A 17,708-nucleotide genomic window follows, 5' to 3' on the forward strand; every position below is an offset into this window, starting at 1 on the left:
CAGTTGCATCCAGAGGTCAGGTGAGAGCCCCAATTCGCAGATTCGGTTATCTGCGGGTTTTGGCATCTGCAGGGATTTCAGGACCGAACCTTCACAGATGCAGAGGGCCAAGTGTATTGCAGAAGGGAAATGTCGGAGCACAATATTTTGGGAGAAAGTAGAATTTTTTGGTGAAATGGCTTTTCTGAAAAAATCATCATTTATCATCATTGGCATCCTTCAGTATCGGGAGACTATGGTATCGCGCTCTGAAAAGTGGTTCTGGAACAGCGTCCAGTGTGGCTGAAGAGGCTGTGTCAGGAGTGACAATCCCTTCCACACCGGGAGCAAATTTAGTCTGTCCCTGCTGTGTCTCCCTGGCTATGGGCCTTCCTTCTTTGCCTCTTTGCCTCAGTCTGTTAGGCAAGTGCCTCTTCAAACTGGGAAAGGCCATGCTGCACAGCCTGCCTCCAAGCGGAATGCTCAGAGGCCAGGGTTTCCCACTTGTTGAGGTCCACTCCTAAGGCCTTCAGATCCCTCTTGCAGATGTCCTTGTATCGCAGCTGTGGTCTACCTGTAGGGCACTTTCCCTGCACTAGTTCTCCACAGAGGAGATCCTTTGGGATCCGGCCATCATCCATTCTCACGACGTGATCAAGCCAACGCAGGAATCTCTTGTTTCAGCAGTGCATACATGCTAGGGATTCCAGCACGTTCCAGGACTGTGTTGTTTGGAACTTTGTCCTGCCAGGTGATGCCGAGGATGCAACGGAGTCAGCGCATGTGGAAAGCGTTCAGTTTCCTCTCCTGTTGTGAGCGAAGAGTCCATGACTCGCTGCAGTACAGAAGTGTATTCAAGACGCAAGCTCTGTAGACCTTGATCTTGGTATGTTCCGTCAGCTTCTTGTTGGACCAGACTCTCTTTGTGAGTCTGGAAAACGTGGTAGCTGCTTTACCGATGCGTTTGTTTAGCTCGGTATCGAGAGAAAGAATGTCGGAGATTGTTGAGCCAAGGTACACAAAGTCATGGACAACCTCCAGTTCATGCGCAGAGATTATAATGCAGGGAGGTGAGTCCACATCCTGAACCATCACCTGTGTTTTCTTCAGGCTGATTGTCAGTCCAAAGTCTTGGCAGGCCTTGCTAAAACAATCCATGAGCTGCTGAAGATCTTTGGCAGAGTGGGCGTTGACAGCTGCATCGTTGGCAAAGAGGAAGTTACGCAGACATTTCAGCTGGACTTTGGACTTTGCTCTCAGTCTGGAGAGGTTGAAGAGCTTTCTGTCTGATCTGGTCCGGAGATAGATGCCTTCTGTTGCAGTTCCAAAGGCATGCTTCAGCAGGACAGCGAAGAAAATCCCCAACAAGGTTGGAGCAAGAACACAGCCCTGCTTCACGCCGCTTCGGATGTCAGAGGGGTCTGATGTGGAGCCATCAAAGACTACAGTGCCCTTCATGTCCTTGTGGAAAGACCTGATGATGCTGAGGAGTCTGAGTGGACATCCAATCTTGGGGAGAATCTTGAAGAGGCCATCCCTGCTGACCAGGTCGAAAGCCTTTGTGAGATCTATGAAGGCTATAAAGAGCCTTATATTATTATTAATAAATATTGAATAATGCACCAAGTATAGGTGAGAGTTATTTGTAGGAGATTGAGAATCCACTGGCTCCAGAGGAGTCACACTGACTTTGGTATGGCTACTTTGGAACAAATGGGTTGCAGCTTAGCTGCTTAGTCTAGAAAACAGTGGCTGGAGTGTGGCACATTTGGTGATGTGGTGCTGTTGTGGTGAACTTGTCTTGTGCAGTTTTTGCCATTTCAAATTTACTCTAATTAGAAATGTGGGGCTTGTGAAAACTGCTGATCGATGCTTCACTCAGCTGATAAGTGTTTAGTGGTTCTGAAGCACAAGTTTATCTGAAGTGGTGTGCCTGAAATTGGAGAAAGTGGTAAGGAACTGAGCAACTTAACCACATGTATGAAGGCCTGGGAGATGAGTGTGTGCATACCCACTGTTAGTACAGGTTGTGTGGGCACCTGAAGTAATCCTGCTGCCCCTTTCCCTGTGTTCAGAGAGAGAACTCCTGAAGCAACTGCGGTATATACTCTCCTTTCAGTGGATCTCGTTGATGAGTCAAGGGCACATTTTGAGCCAAAGCTCAGGAAATTTACTATGAAGGGGCAAGACCAGAAGGCACAGAATTGACTGCTTTTTATGACAAATGTCTGTACAGATGAGCTTTTTGATATCCACTGCACCATCTGATACTGGGCGCTTGCTTTCACTTTTGCTTCTTCCTCACCACCCTTATCACTCTTCATGTTGCTGTTGGTAGCTTAAAAGCCATTTCTGCCCAACGTTGCATATATGCAACAGGGACCAAACCTGTAGGCTGGACAAAAAATGGGTTAAAAAATGGGTTCTTTTTAGATTGTGAGCCTAGTGGGACAGGGAGCCATTAGTTATTTGATTTTTCTCTGTAAACCGCTTTGTGAACTTTTTGTTGAAAAGCAGTATATAAATGTTGTTGTTGTTGTTGTTGTTGTTGTTGTTGTTGATGATGATGATGATGATGATGATGATGATGATGATGATAACAACAACAACAACAACTTTATTTTTACCCCACCTTTCTCCCCGAAGGGACTCAAGGCGGCTTACAACAGGTTAAAAACAGATTAACAACATAATTTAAAAGCACATAAAAGCACATACACATCTCATAAAAACAGTAGTCAGATAACAAGTAGTAAAAAGGTAGAAAGAGCATAGAGCAGCAAGTCATAAAAGAATCAGGCCTGTAAAAAATTAAAAGATGTTAATAAGATGTATAAAAAGATAATAATAATAATAATTAGTAGTAGTAGTAGTAGTAGTTGTTGTTGTTGTTAGCAGGATTAGGCAGCTTAGCTGTTTGCACAGACAAACGTTATAACTGATATATGAACCCACATGGCAAAACTAGATTAAAGTAATGCTGCATCCTGTGTTAATTAACCACCTAAATAATTCAGTTGTTTGTATGTGTGTTGATAGTTAATAATGTAATATGTAATTGGAAAACAGATTTAATGCCATTCCTCCTTAATGCATCTCATCAACATCCAGGAGTTGCTTGTTTGGCAAGGAACAAGTTAATACTGTGTCGCTTGGCAAAAGGGAGAGCCGATGTACAATAGAAAGAGGGATTGCAGGCATATCTCTGGCAGATATAACTGTATAAGTGATTTCCAAACAAGAAAAATCACTTGCTGACTTCTTTAATCTGTACAAGCTCCTATATTGTCCTTTGGAGAGTAGTAGCGAAGGCATTTGTCGAATATTCACTTTTTGCATTTTTATTAATAGAGTGAGATAAAAATACTCCTGAGGACAGTTGGGATTGTAGGAAATGCTAAGAAAGTGACAGGTTCTCTGTACGGTACACAAGGGCCACACTAACGTCAGAAAGTATAAACATATTTTATTGCAAATGAAATGAGGTATGAGAAATCTTTGCCTTCAGACTTCTCATCTCTTTTTCTCTCTTCCCCCCCTTTTTAATTCCATATTTTGGCACTGGTTTTGCTCTCCATATGTATGTCTGTGTTTATTTCATTTCTGCAAACCTTGGATATTGTTGTTTCTCTATTTCCTATTGGCTGTGCTTCTGTTTATATCATGTTTCCCCCTCTCATCACTGTTGTCTCTTCTGACAATGTTAAAGCTTTCTTCCTGGGAGAGCATCTTTAGCAGATGCATATTTTTATCACGCTTCTAGCCATGCATTTTTTGCGCACCAATGTATGAATTCAATTTCATTTTCTATAAAAGCTAGACAAAGTTTTTGCGTTCCATTCCTCATGATTTTTGGAGTAACCTTGTACCTAAAAGGGACTTGGTAAGAGCTGGAATCTTGACAATTAGGTTCAGTAGACTCTTTTTACAGAGGGTAGTACACATGAAAATATTTGAATTATACTTGCTTCTCTCCCCCCCCACCCCAAAATGCTTCTTAGAGTTTGTTCATGTTGTGTATTTTTTGTCCCAACAAGCAGTCCCAGCCTTTCATGAGTTGAATACATGTGAACACACCCACTGAGACAACAGCACTTGCAAAAGATGCCCTAAAGCAAAAGTTAGGCTCTGTGTGAAAAGTTTTAGATTTTGGGCCAGGCAGGCTTCCCTTGGAAAGGCATTCCACTGCTGAACAGCCGGATTCATTTGACTGTCTGCAGAAACACCAGTGGCAGAGGGGTGCAGACCCAGGCATCCTCTGTTTGAAACCCTGGAGAGCTACTGCCACTGATTGAGATGCAGTGGCATACCAAGGTCATTCGGTGCCCAGGGTGTATATATACACTATAGTGTATATTTAGTGTATATATACACTAAGTTTGTGTATTTATATATAATTTTGTAACTTCATATACATAATCATGCCGATAAACATGCTCCTCTTGTGGGCGGCTGCAACCAGCACTAACCAAGTTGTGGCCGCAGCTGTGGTTGCCACCGCCACCTTAGGGTGACCTTTTGGACACCTGCCTCCCCACCTTTTTGTACACCACTGTTGCACTGATGTTTATAAAGCAACTTTTTTGCCCCCTGAGTTTTTTTACCCCCTGAGCATCCTAAGCAATGCCTCAACGGCATCTCAAGTGAATTTAACACCGAGATCAAGTTACTGTAGCATGCAAAGAGAACACAAATATTCCGCTTCACTTTTCACTTTCAGTTTTAAAGTTCCTTTTTCACTGAAGGGCAGAGCGGAGGCGAATTTTTTCTTCTGTCACGTTAGGTCATTCTATATTTTGTGGCTCTGAAGGAAGAAATACCTTTAAGCTCAGCTAATTCAGTTCATAGACTGTTATTTTCCGTAGACCCTTCATCTTACCACTCTCCATCTTGCAAAATTAAAATGTTCCTTTAGCCCCCTATAATGCCAGAGAAATGCCACACTATTTTATTTATCCCTCGGGATGGAAGGTAGACCTAGCTTGTGATCCCCAAAAAAGAAATTTTTTTGGCATTTAATTTCAAATAGCCTCTACAGCCATTTCTCAGGTTTTGCCTTTTATTTTATTTTTAAACAAGATTGATATTAATCTTTATTTTCCTTTATAAAAATTCATTTTCCCCCTGAACTCCATACAGGTAATACATTATTCAATCTTCTTTCTTTAGAACAGTTTTGGGTTATTCCATTAGTCACTACAGTTATTACAACACTAAAGGCTTAATTCATCAGTGTTTGACTTGCACAGGCAGATGTGATGCTTGCCTGATTCCTCCAAGCATCAGGGCTGCCCTCCTGGGTGACATGGGAAACAGCTGCCATCTTGGCAGAATTGTAGAGGTGTGAAGGCAAGGATGTCACATCCTGACAACATGAGCTCCAAGACGCAAGCAATAGCTTTTCAAGTGCCTGAAGACAACAATGAACTATGCAAGGGTGTGTGTGTGTATTATAATAATATATTTTAACATCCCCATCCAAATCCAGCCACTCATGGCAGATGATAGATCTCTAATAACTCCACCAGGGTATGTTGTTCAGTCACATATCGTCAGGCAGAGCCCTGATCCAGGTGAGCATTCTGCTTCAAATCTTTTCTTGGTCTTTTGCAAAATTATCCTTACTACTTGGCATGATGATATTTATTTTTATTTATTTGGGGGAAAAAAATGTATCCCACCTTTCCCATGCCAAAGCAAATACCCAAGGCTGCTTAGTAAAGTAGTTTGCAGGAGGTCTGGTCTAGAGGGTAGAGCCTCCATTTGCCTGAAGATAACATCCGAAGGTCGCCAGTTCAAGGCCACTGGCACCATGCGACCTTGAAGCAGCTGACAAGCTGAGCCAAGCTATTCCTTCTGCTCTGAGCGTGGGAGGATGGAGGCCAGAATGTGCAGCCAGACCAAGAAAGAAACACCTGAATGTTGTGGTTTCTTGAAAGATAGAAGCCTTCTTTCAAATTGTAAAAATTCCTACTGGGATTTAAAAATTGCCTGCCTATGTAAACCGCCTTGAATAAAGTCTAAGGAGAAATCTGAGGACCAAGAAAGGCGGTATATTAGTTGTCTGTACTGGGGGTGACATCAGCAGCAGGCAAAAGAATTGTGTGGCACATAAAAGGTGCTTGATGAGGACCCAAGAGGGTTTTGGCTGGGCCCGGGGAATTCACAGATGTGAAACATGGAGTGTTCAGTCTTACTCTGTGCTTTGAAAAATTGCTGCACTATAAATAAAGCACAAAAAATTAAAAACAAATCTCTATTTGCTGTAGAAAAGAAATCAGACAGTTTTGGCTTGGATTGAGATAGTAGAAGAATAAGGACTGCAGAGCTATGTGTGACAGGGAGCTCTTGTTTCAGCAGCTTGGAGCTGTCTGAATAATGGTCAGATGTTGCCACCGTGAGGGAAAATGTCCAAAAAGAGAGTTGTTGCCTCTTGATCCCTTCCTTGGCTAATTTCAGCTGGATGGACTTGCTCAATGGGCAGGTGTCTAAATTTGTTTGAACAACTGTCCTTGGAGGAAGATTAAGATCCCAGTCATATTAATCGGATACTTGATGAGTATGGAGAGCCCAGTGGGCAAACGGCTGGCCTGGGACTTTGAAAAAAAGAAAATTCAATCATTTCCTGTGTAACACTGAAGGCGTTGAAATATTATGGGTGTGCAATTGTGAGAACAACACTGGGGTGATTTACTGTTACTAGTAAGAGACAGCCTCTTGGGGAGGGGGGGCTGTTGCTCAGTGGAAGAGCCCTTGATTTGTTTGTAGAATATCCTGGGCATCAGGATATCAGGTTGCTGGGCTTGTAATGATCTTTGCCTGCAATCCGAAAAAGCCATAACCAGTCAGAATAGACCGCGTTGGGTGGGGTGGCGGCAGTAGTCTGACTCGAGACAGCTTCAATTTTTTTTCTTGTATATTTTCTCTGTCCTCCCCATGCGTCTCTCTCATCAGCTTTATGAAAGAGGAAGTCATTGGGGTCGATTGGCATAATAAATTGTTACTGAACCTGCAAGCCTCTGTGGGCAAAAAAATAGGTCAAGATTTTGGGAGAAGAAATATTAGTTTCAGGATCCAGGATTTCGACATGCTGCAAGGAGGGGGAAATTTACCTTTTTTGATTGCTGCTCTGTCGATCAGTTCAATCTCTGATATAAAATCCAGTTTTCTTTCTTCTTTCAAAACCAAATGTCAGCACTATGAAACAGCATGTAGTTAGTCTGTGGAACTCCTTCCACAGGATGTGGTAATGGCATCTGGCCTAGATGCCTTTAAAAGGGAATTGGACAAATTTCTGAAGGAAAAGTCCATCATGGGTTACAAGCCATATGTATGTGTAACCTCCTGATTTTAGAAATGGACTATGTCAGAGTGCCAAATGCAAGGGATAGTACAGGATGCCGGTCTCTTGTTGTCTTCTGTGCTCCCTGGGGCATTTGGTGGGCTCCTGTATGATACAGGAAGCTGGACTAGATGTGCCTATGGCCTGATCCATCGGGGCTGTTCTTAAGAGCAACCATCAAAGGTCCCTGGTCCTTCTGAGAGAGGAAGTTGTGTCTCTTCCTCAGTGTTGGGATTTTCTTATGTATGTTTAGTTTTGCACGAGAGGATCAACAATGACCAAACTAGGATCTTGCAAAAGCCAGGCTATCCATTCTGGATATTAAGGTTTTAAAGTATTCTGTATGGGAACACGAGGTGGATGGATGAGGACAGTTTTGAGAAAAACTTGATCTATGAATTCTAAGTTATTAAAACCTTCAATTTAATGTAAATGGTTTAATATCTTAATAACATAGGCCTACACTAATTTTGTTGTAAAAGTTAGACTTATTCATGGGTATATTTGGGGTGCTGAATCCAAAAATGGCATTGGCTTTGTTTGATTGGCTCTAGTTTTGAGGTATACAACATAGCCACTTTATTTTGATTCAGTCATCTTCCTCATGAGGAATCCATGGCGTCAGCTTATTCATGAGGAAGCTACTTGAAATTGCATATAAGGTGGCTATGCTATACCCCCCAAAACTATAGCTAACTGGGCAAAACTGATGCCATTTTTTGATTCAGCACCCCAAATATATCCTAAATCTGTTCAAACATCCTTGGCAACTAAAAAAAAGTTTTTTGTTTTTTTTTGTAGGCCTGTGTAATTTTGTTTTTCACCAGCAACTCCAAATTTTTGCCAAGTAATCAAGCTCCAATTATCACTTCGCCTTATCTCCGGGTCAATCAGAGGGCAGAGCTTTACAACTCTGAAAAGTTTCAGCAGCCAGGTACAAAGTCATTTGTTTCTACAGCAATTTCACTGGGAAATTCCAGCCAAAGTTAACCTTTTATTCTCCTCCGTTCCCTTTTGCTGCTGCAACCTGGTTCCTTTTTGCAAATGCATGCATTTTGCAGAAGTCTTTTTTTTCAACACCAGGGTTGGATCCTCCTTTCCATTAGAAATAAAATCCCAGGCTACAATTCAGTGCACAATTATTTAAGAATAACTCCCATGGAAAGGAGTGGGTCTACTTCTGAGTAAAAAGGGTTGCAAATATATGCACCTGCATTCCTCTGCTCTGAATTGAATTGCACACTCTCAGTTATGTGCTATGGGTTGTATGTTGTATGTAGAGCTTCTGGCTTAACACACCAGACACCTTAAAGGTGAATTTGATTCATGGATCTCCTGCAGTGGTTCCCGACCTTTTTCACTTGCATATCCCTTGGCAGCCCATTTCCATAAATTGTACCCTTCATATTAGCAAAATGTTTGTAATTAATAATACAAGCCCTCATCTCCTCTATATGAAAGCCCAGACTTCATGTACTCATCACATACTTTCTCTTTTCATCTGTTTGGAGAACAGAAGACTCTGCCTTTGCACTGTTTTGCACCAGAAGTGTGCTGAGAAATTCTGGGTGATTGATCACTTTCCATATCATGTTTCAGCTTTTTTACTGTGCTGGTTTTCAATCACTGGTTCATACATTAATTGTTGACCAAAAACTAGCTATTGGTGGGGCTTTCACAGCCAACTAGCTACCTCCCTTCCTGCCTTGCTGGTCCTTGCAAGGCATTCCTGTCTTGCAAGGCATTCTGGAGCATGACCTGCCTTTTTCTGCCATTATTCCATTCTTTTTCAAGTACCCCTGAAGGTCCTGTTGAGTGTCCCTGGGAGTACATGAATACCAGGCTGGGAACCACTGTTTTACTGGTATGTAGTTTACAGTGCACTTACTCTGATAGTGCTTACAAAAAGGTGGTGAAGACCAGAATTTAAAAAGAATAAAAATGTATCTTATGATAGTTTACTATGTTTTTAATAAATTAGAGACTACAGTTCTTAGGTAACAATTAGTGGTAAGTTATTTTTCAGAATCTGGCCTCGGGTAAAATCAGACAAAACTATAGTCAGACACCCCCCTAAGTTTAACCCCCGACTTATCCAAGGATCATAGAAAATTCCATGATTTTTTTGGCTCAAGACCTGCCCTCGACTTATCTGTGGGATGGACTTATAGGTGGGTGTCTGCAGTAATTATCGGCGTGATTCCAATTTGAGGATCTTTGTCCATCTCTTGAACAAAACTATTCTGAAGTATTAAAATATATTTTTAAAAATGATTCTGTCCACACTTTCTTTTCTCGTTCTTGATAAAAGCAATGTCATACAGTGCATTCCCGATTGATCAGGACAAGACCACCTGCTGATTGAACCATTATGATGTGATGAAAGTTAAACAGCTGTATGTTGAATTACGTAGATTTTGTCTTTATTATACCCCAACAGCAGAAAGAGAGAGAGAGAGGTGCCAAAACTTCACAAAGAATAGTAGCTTCTTCTGAGTGCCTTTCCTTCATTATGCATTATTATACAAAATGCTGGTGAATGCATAAGGTGCTGAGTGAAAATGTTGCTTTTTGGCATAATCAAACCCTTTTAGGAGAGGTAAAAATGGCTCGGGTTAACGTTTTTAGGCAACCATTTTGCTAGACCAAAGGGCTAAATTGTGCATCTTAGAAAATGTCAAGAGGAAAATGAATTTAGCAATAAACAACATTCTGCTGAAGACCCATTTATTTCTTTTGCAGCAATCTGTGTCAAATCATCTGCAATTCTGCACGTTTTTCCCCCAAGTCCTGAACAGTCAGCTTGCCATTGTAAAGATGGTCATAAAAAACAACACCACATAATAAAGCTAATTAAAGTCACAAATGTGCTTATCAAATGTGATTGATTTTCTTCCCCCAATTAAAACTTTAAGTTTTTTTTTAAAATTAAAATCTAAAGGTATTCACCAAACGTAGCAATAAGCAAGCAGGCTGACATTTAGCAGGCTGAAATGACAAATCTCAGACACTGTAAAACATGGTCTCATGAAATCAGAATTTTTTCCTCTTTCCTCCAGTATATATCAGCATGTAAACTCTGAGCAAAATAATAGGCAGGCTTTGATAATTTTGCACATAGATAGCCACTGGCCTGTTTTATAGTGTCTCATTCAATATTTTGGGTATAAACATTGGCAAGAGTGACGCCTCCTTGGAGGGCTTTCAGATGTTTAGAACTGAGAAAGTAAAGCTTGAGCATGTTTGTCTTTCCTCTGGAGGTAGCACTTGGAGAATGTTTAGGCTGAGGATAAGCGAGCTTACAACGGTATTCAAAGGTATTTTGAAACATCTGCTCTTGTTTTGTTCTGTTATGCTGTGACATAAAACAACCCACTTTGCTTGTTCCCTTGCAAAGAAAGAGGAACGTGGCGGATCACTGTGCCTGCAAATAAACAAAACTTTAAAACGGAATAGGCAATTCTTATGAAAATGGAACATGCCACAATTTGATAGCATCAGAATATGTTTATTCCACCTATCGCAGCAATTTTCAACTGCTGTGCCGCCGCACATTGGTGTGCTGTGAAGGGTCTGTAGGTGTGCCTCAGGAGTTTGGGGGAGAGTCATATATTATTAGGGCCACTTGGGGATGTGAGCCCCTACCAGCACTGTGGTGTGCCTTGTCAATTGTCTAAAAACCAATGGTGTGCCTTACCAATTTGAGTGCTTGCTCAGTGTGCCATGGGATGAAAAAGGTTGAAAATCAATGAACTGTTACAAGGCAGTGAAGGAGACTCAGGACCATGAGGCCAACTGCAGTGGTTGCTTCAGGAAGCAGACTGGTGGGGGAACCGAACACTTTGTTCACCTACTTGCCTCCATTGCATGTCTCCTCTTCCTTCCAGTACCTGGACTGGGAAAAGAAGAAGGCGACAGAGAAGAAGAGGAGATGTGGAAGAAAGGAGAATGCTGAGCTGCAGCATTGGCAAGCAGGAGGACCAGAGCCTGGCACACCATCAGTTAAGGGACAGCTTTTGGCATGTTACCTCAGTTGTCATGAGGTCTTGGGCCGGCCCTGAGGAGGCCAATAAATCAAAACATGGGTTGAAATAAGCATTCATAAAATGCATAAATTGGACCCAGGATTTGGACTGAGAGCACAGGATGCAGTTACCCAGCTGCACAAAGCAGTTATGGGTCTGCTCAGCTTTGATTAGGAGACCAGTTGGGACATCCATGTACATTGCCTTGTCTTCCATCCTGGAAGAAAAAGCAGGATAAAAACATGTGATACATAAAATATCCTACAAGTGAATGAAGTTAAACTGATGCTTAAAAAAAATACAGAAACGGCAACCTCCCCCCCTCACCAAATAAATAAATATGAGCAGCCAGATTATTGACTGGGGCTCACGTAGGCCAGCAAAACTGCCATATTTTCAAGTACCTTCTGCTACAGAAAAGACTTCATCATCCACTTGAAGGCCTAAAGTAGAGAAAAGATCACCTGGTCCTTGAGGGGGACTTTCACAAATTATGGAAGAGTCACATGTAGCCACCTGCCCGCTTCAGACAATGGGGAAGACAGAAAATATCTCTTTTGATTATCTGAGTACAATACTTAGTCTATCATTGTAGGGGGGGGGGGGGTCATTCAAACAATCTCCTTTTTAACCTAGGTGTCAAATTATATTTATCGTATAGTGTAAGACAATATAAACACGCTACCTTCCATTTGCTTCATTAGGATGCTGGGTCTCAAGCATAACTCTGTTATTTGCTTCTGAAATTCTTTAGGAGGTGTACTCACATAGATAAACCTAATACAGTGGTACCTCGCATAACGAATGCCCCGCGCAGCGAAAAACTCACAGAACAAAAGCGTTTTGCGAAGTTTGGTAACTCGCACAATGAATTTTTATGACCCGTGCTTCGCAACATGAATTTTTTTTGGTTTGCTTTGGTCTGTTTTAAGGGGAAGATCTTCATGTCAGTTTATGATCCCGTCCACCCTAGTAAGGGGAGGATCTTCATGTCAGTTTATGACCCCGTTCATCCTAGTAAGGGGCGGATCTTCATGTCAGTTTATGATGCCGTTCATCCTAGTAAGGGGCGGATCTTCATGTCAGTTTATGACCCCGTTCATCCTAGTAAGGGGCGGATCTTCATGTCAGTTTATGACCCCGTTCATCCTAGTAAGGGGCGGATCTTCATGTCAGTTTATGATGCCGTTCATCCTAATAAGGGGCGGATCTTCGTGTCAGTTCATGATCCCGTCCACCCTAGTAAGGGGAGGATCTTCATGTCAGTTTATGACCCCGTCCACCCTAGTAAGGGGAAGATCTTCATGTCAGTTTATGATCCCGTTCATCCTAGTAAGGGGCGGATCTTCATGTCAGTTTATGACCCCGTCCACCCTAGTAAGGGGAGGATCTGCATGTCAGTTTATGATCCCGTTCATCCTAGTAAGGGGCGGATCTTCATGTCAGTTTATGACCCCGTCCACCCTAGTAAGGGGAGGATCTTCATGTCAGTTTATGATCCCGTTCATCCTAGTAAGGGGCGGATCTTCATGTCAGTTTATGACCCCGTCCACCCTAGTAAGGGGAGGATCTTCATGTCAGTTTATGATCCCGTTCATCCTAGTAAGGGGCGGATCTTCATGTCAGTTTATGTAAGTAAGTCCCATTGTGCTTGCTCCCAGGAAAGTGTGCACAGGATTACAGCCTTCAAGCTCCCCACTGAGCATCCCCCCCGTTTTTGAAATCCTCAGTACAGTATGTATGCCTTTAAAGAGCACTTAATAAACACTTCGTAAACCAAATTTGACTTTGTTCTGACTTTTTTTGCTCATAGGAACGCATTAATTAAATTTCAATGCATTCCTATGGGAAAACGCGCTTCGCAAATGAAAAACTCGCATAACTAAAGGACTCGCGGAACGAATTAATTTCGTTATGCGAGGCACCACTGTATTTACAAGTACAAAGAATTTTGGAAGCCCGTTTAAGGTAAATGTTAAACTTGTGCAGGCTTCAGATATCAGTAATTAGCCCTGGTTCTGAGAGAGATATATATACAGTAGAACCTCCAAAGTTGATCACCTCTCTATATTGACCACCTTATGTTGACCTAATTTTCACAGCATGGACAGACACTGCATATACACTATGGGAGACCAACCTCTCTATATCGACCACTTCCATAAGTTGTATCTTGACCACTTCGACCATTGCACAGAGTGTTAATTTACCCTCTGTAAGTTACCCGCTGAACACGATACTGTGGGCCTGTGTTTTGTCTGGTTTGTCCCATCTTGGAAAAGCAAGAAGCCACGCGACAGTCCTTCCCCTACGTCTGCTAGCGTGTGTGCAAAAGGGTTTTTATAGGTGGGCACACTGCACATAGCCGACAGACCTGTGTCGGCTGCCGATTGTACCTGGAGACATGTACCAAGTTGTGAGGGACATGAGGTCGCTTGTGCATAGTGAAGCCACTGTCCTTTCACTTTGGTTCCCATCACCACTGCATTACTTTACACTTATATTGAAACACAACTGCTATTTTGCTGCCTATTCTCTCGGTTTGGAGAGATCCTTCTGGAGCACTTCAAAATCCCTTCTGGTCTTCACCACTCAGAAAAGTTTAGTGTCATCCACAAAATTGCCCACCTCCCTGCTTATCCCTGTTTCCAGGTCATTGATGAAGATGTTGAAATGCATCAGTCCCAGGACAGATCCTTGAGGCACTCCACTTTCCACCTCTCTCCACCTTTTTTTGTCAATTGCCCATTGACACCCACTCTCTGTTTCCTGGTCCTCAACCAGTTCCCAATCCATGAGAGGACCTGTCCTCTTATTCCCTGACTGTGGAGTTTTCTCAACAGCTTTTAGTGAGGGACCGTATCAAACACCTTCTGGCATTTAGTGAATCTGAGGAGACCCAGTGGAGGCCAGGCAGCCTAAGTAAAAGTGTGGGTTTTTTTATGTGTTTTTTTTAAGCTGTTGGGGCTATGTATCATGCTATGTGCTATGGGCTGGCAAGGGATATCATTGGTCTGCCAGTCTGCTATGAAACCAAGAATTTATTTTTAACTTACCATTTTTTTAAGCTTATGAATTTTCAGGGGGGTTTTTAAACACTGATTGTGGGCTGTTTATTCTCTGTCTCTTGATATAGATATAGATGATATAAATAGTAAGCATCACAAGATGATCAATTCTCATTGATATTTGCAGTAAAACTTTTTAAAAATCCAATCTAAATAATAACTTGGCCTTGCATTTATTGTCCTGGGAGCTAAACATGATAATATTTAAATGCCTTTTTTTCTGTATGTTGACCACCTCCCTATGTTGACCAATTTCTCCCATCCCTTGGGTGGTCAACTTAAAGAGGTTCTACTGTGTGTGTGTGTGTGTGTGTGTGTGTGTGTATAAAATTGCTGGTGCATTCAGTTGTTGCAGATAGTTGTCAAAATTTGCGGAGATGGTTCCTAGTTTGCCTATGATTATTGGCAGCACTTTAGTGTGCTTCATCCACAATCGGGTGGTTTCTAGACACAGTTCGTGGTACTTGTCTATTTTTTCATGTTCCTTTTCTGCCACCCTGTGGTCACCAGGGATGGCAATGTCAATGGATATCACAAGTTGGGAATTGTGGTCAATTAATGTGATATGGGGCGTGTTGGCCCCAACGCGTTGGCCCGTTTGGATTCTAAAGTCCCATAAGATTTTGATCTTCTCGTTTTCCAGGACTTTCTCTGGCTGATGTTGCCAAGCTTTTTCGGACATGTCAAAGCCATATTTTTGGCATAAGGCCCAGTGAATAAGTCGCGCAACATCATCGTGTCTTCGTTTGTAGTCGGTATTGGCAATTTTGGGACATTCACAGATCAGGTCATTTACAGTCTCGTCCCATCTGTTGCATAGTTGGCATAGGCTGTTGTTACTGGTACCCTGAATTCTGGCTTTCATCACTTTCGTCTGAAGGGCCTGTTCTTGGGCTGCAAACAGGATACCTTCTGTCTCTTTCCATAAAAATCCGGCCCTAAGCCAGGTTCAGGTGGTCTGTTTGTCACAGACGCCATCAATGTTTTTGAAAAACTGTCCATGTAAAGGTTTGTCGATCCAGCTATTAAGCTGGCGCGTGAGTGTTTCTTTTTTGTAGTCCATTTTTGTCTCTGATTCAGAGATAACATTTCCACTTTCGACCGCTTTTAGAAGTTTCTCCATACTGTTACATACGTAGTCATGGAGGCCGCGCTTTTCCTCCTCTACTGTCTGTTGTACTTGTAATAAGCCACGACCTCCACTTCTGCAAACTAAATACAGCCGGTCAGTGTCACTTTTAGGATGAAATACATGGTGAATTGTCAATAATTTTCATGTTTTCTTGTCCAGGGTCTCTAGTTCGTTGTTGGTCCAATCTATTATACCCGCAGGGTATCTGAGCAAGGGCACAGCCCAGGTATTAATGGCTCTGATCGTGTTTCCAGCATTCGACTTCGACTTTAGTATCTTGCGAACATTTTTAGGTACAGTTGCTGAGTCAATATCTTGACTGTGTTGCTTAGTATGACGTCCGCCTCAAGTATTCCCAGGTACTTGTAATATCTCCAGTCGCTAATTCAATTCCTTCCACTTTCTTGATTTTGCCACACTGGAGTGTTATTGTGGCGCATTTGTCCAGTTTGAAAGTCATCTGGATGTTGGTGCTGAATATATGTACAGTGTTCAGTAGGCTATTTAATTCAGACTGGTTTTTTCCATACAGTTTCAGATCACCCATGTATAGAAGATGGTTGATTTTACCAGTCTGAGTTGAGACGGTGTAGCCACATCTAGTTTTATTGAGAATCGTGGGCAGAGGAATGAGCACAGTATTGAACAGCAAGGAGACAACAAGTCTCCTTGGAAGATTCCCCTTCTGTTTTTAATCTCTCCCAGCTCATGTCTATTTGTTGTTAAGATTGTTGTCCACATTTTCATGCTCATTTCTACCACTTTTCTGATGTTATTACTGATGCTGTAGATTTCCAAACAAGTATTAATCCAACTATGTGGCAGTGTGTCAAAAGCCTTTCTGTAGTCGATCCAAACCATGCTTAGGCTGGTCTGTCGCTGCTTACAGTTTTTCAGGACCATTTTATCGATTAATAACTGGTCCTTTGTGCCACATGATTTTTTAAAGTTCCCGTTCTGCTCCCATGGGTAGATGTTGTTTTATATCAAGTGTTCATATATAGTGGAAGTCAGTATTTTGGTAAACAATTTGAAAGTTGTAGATAAGCAGGTGATGGGGTGGTAATTTCTGGGCTGATTGCCCTTATCGCTGTCTTTCTTGATCAAAAAGGTTTCTATTTTAAAGGACTTTTTATTCCACATACACGCGCGCACGCACATGCACATGCACACACGCGTACATGCACACACACATACATACAGGGTGACCCAAACGTAGGTGGAATAAATGTTATCATTTACTGTCTACCTACTTTTGGGTCACCCTGTATAACTCTCCCAACTCTCAATTTTAGTGGATGCCCCCTGGTTCTGGTATTATGTGAGAGGGAAAAGAACATCCCTCTATCCACTCTATCCATCCTCTGCACAATTTTGTAATAATAATAATAATAATAATAACTTTATTTCTACCCCGCCTTTCTCCCCGAAGGGACTCAAGGCGGCTTACAACATATTAAAAACAATTTAAAAAACAAATAAAAACATATTAATACATACTAAAAACAGCAGTCAGAGTAAAAATAGGTAAAAAGAGCACAGAGCAGCAGCAAGTCATAAAAGAATCAGGCCTGTAAAAAAATATTAAAAGATGTTAAAAAGATGTTAAAAGGCCAAGAACTCAGAAGGCCTGTTTAAACAGAAGGGTCTTCAGGCCTCGCTGAAAGGTCTCAAGAGAGGGAACCATTCTTAAGTCAAGGGGAAGGGAGTTCCATATTGTTGGTGCCACTACTGAGAAGGCCCTATTTCTTGCAGCCGCCCCACGTACCTCCCTAGGCGGCGGCACTTGTAAAAAGGCCTTCTCTGATGACCTGAGAGGGCGAGCCGGATTGTACGGGAGCAGGCGATCTCTAAGATACCCTGGTCCAGAGCAGTATAGGGCTTTAAAGGTCAATACCAGCACCTTGAACTGGGCCCGGAAACGAATGGGTTTGTACATCTCAAACCTTACCTTAGACTAGTTTCTAATTCTTAACCTAACTTACCTGACTGGATCATTGTAAGGATAAAAGGGAAACCATGTATATCACCTTGAGTTTCTTGGAGGAAGCACAGGACAAAAGTGTAATAAATTGTTTTATATGCACAGTTATTTTTAAGGAGGGTCATTGAAATACAATTCCCCTGTCATGTGAAGTGGTACAGTGATGCAGGGAAGGACC

General features: G+C 42.1%; 1 protein-coding gene across 13 annotated transcripts in view; it reads left to right on the forward strand.

Annotated features, from left to right (window-relative positions):
- Window positions 1–17,708, forward strand: part of FHIT (fragile histidine triad diadenosine triphosphatase) — a 1,225,929-nt gene that overhangs the window by 426,665 nt on the left and 781,556 nt on the right. For 2 of the 13 annotated variants that reach the window (XM_066616396.1, XM_066616402.1), the window contains one exon: window positions 8,123–8,255. The exons of 10 other annotated variants lie outside the window; for them this stretch is intronic. The gene's annotated coding sequence lies outside the window, so the exon portion shown is untranslated. Of the gene's footprint in view, window positions 1–8,122; window positions 8,256–11,296; window positions 11,323–17,708 lie in introns of those variants that run through there. One more of the 13 variants, XM_066616404.1, reaches the window with a different exon arrangement.

The sequence above is a fragment of the Tiliqua scincoides genome, chromosome 2, assembly GCF_035046505.1.
Source record: "Tiliqua scincoides isolate rTilSci1 chromosome 2, rTilSci1.hap2, whole genome shotgun sequence".
Lineage (NCBI taxonomy): Eukaryota > Metazoa > Chordata > Lepidosauria > Squamata > Scincidae > Tiliqua > Tiliqua scincoides.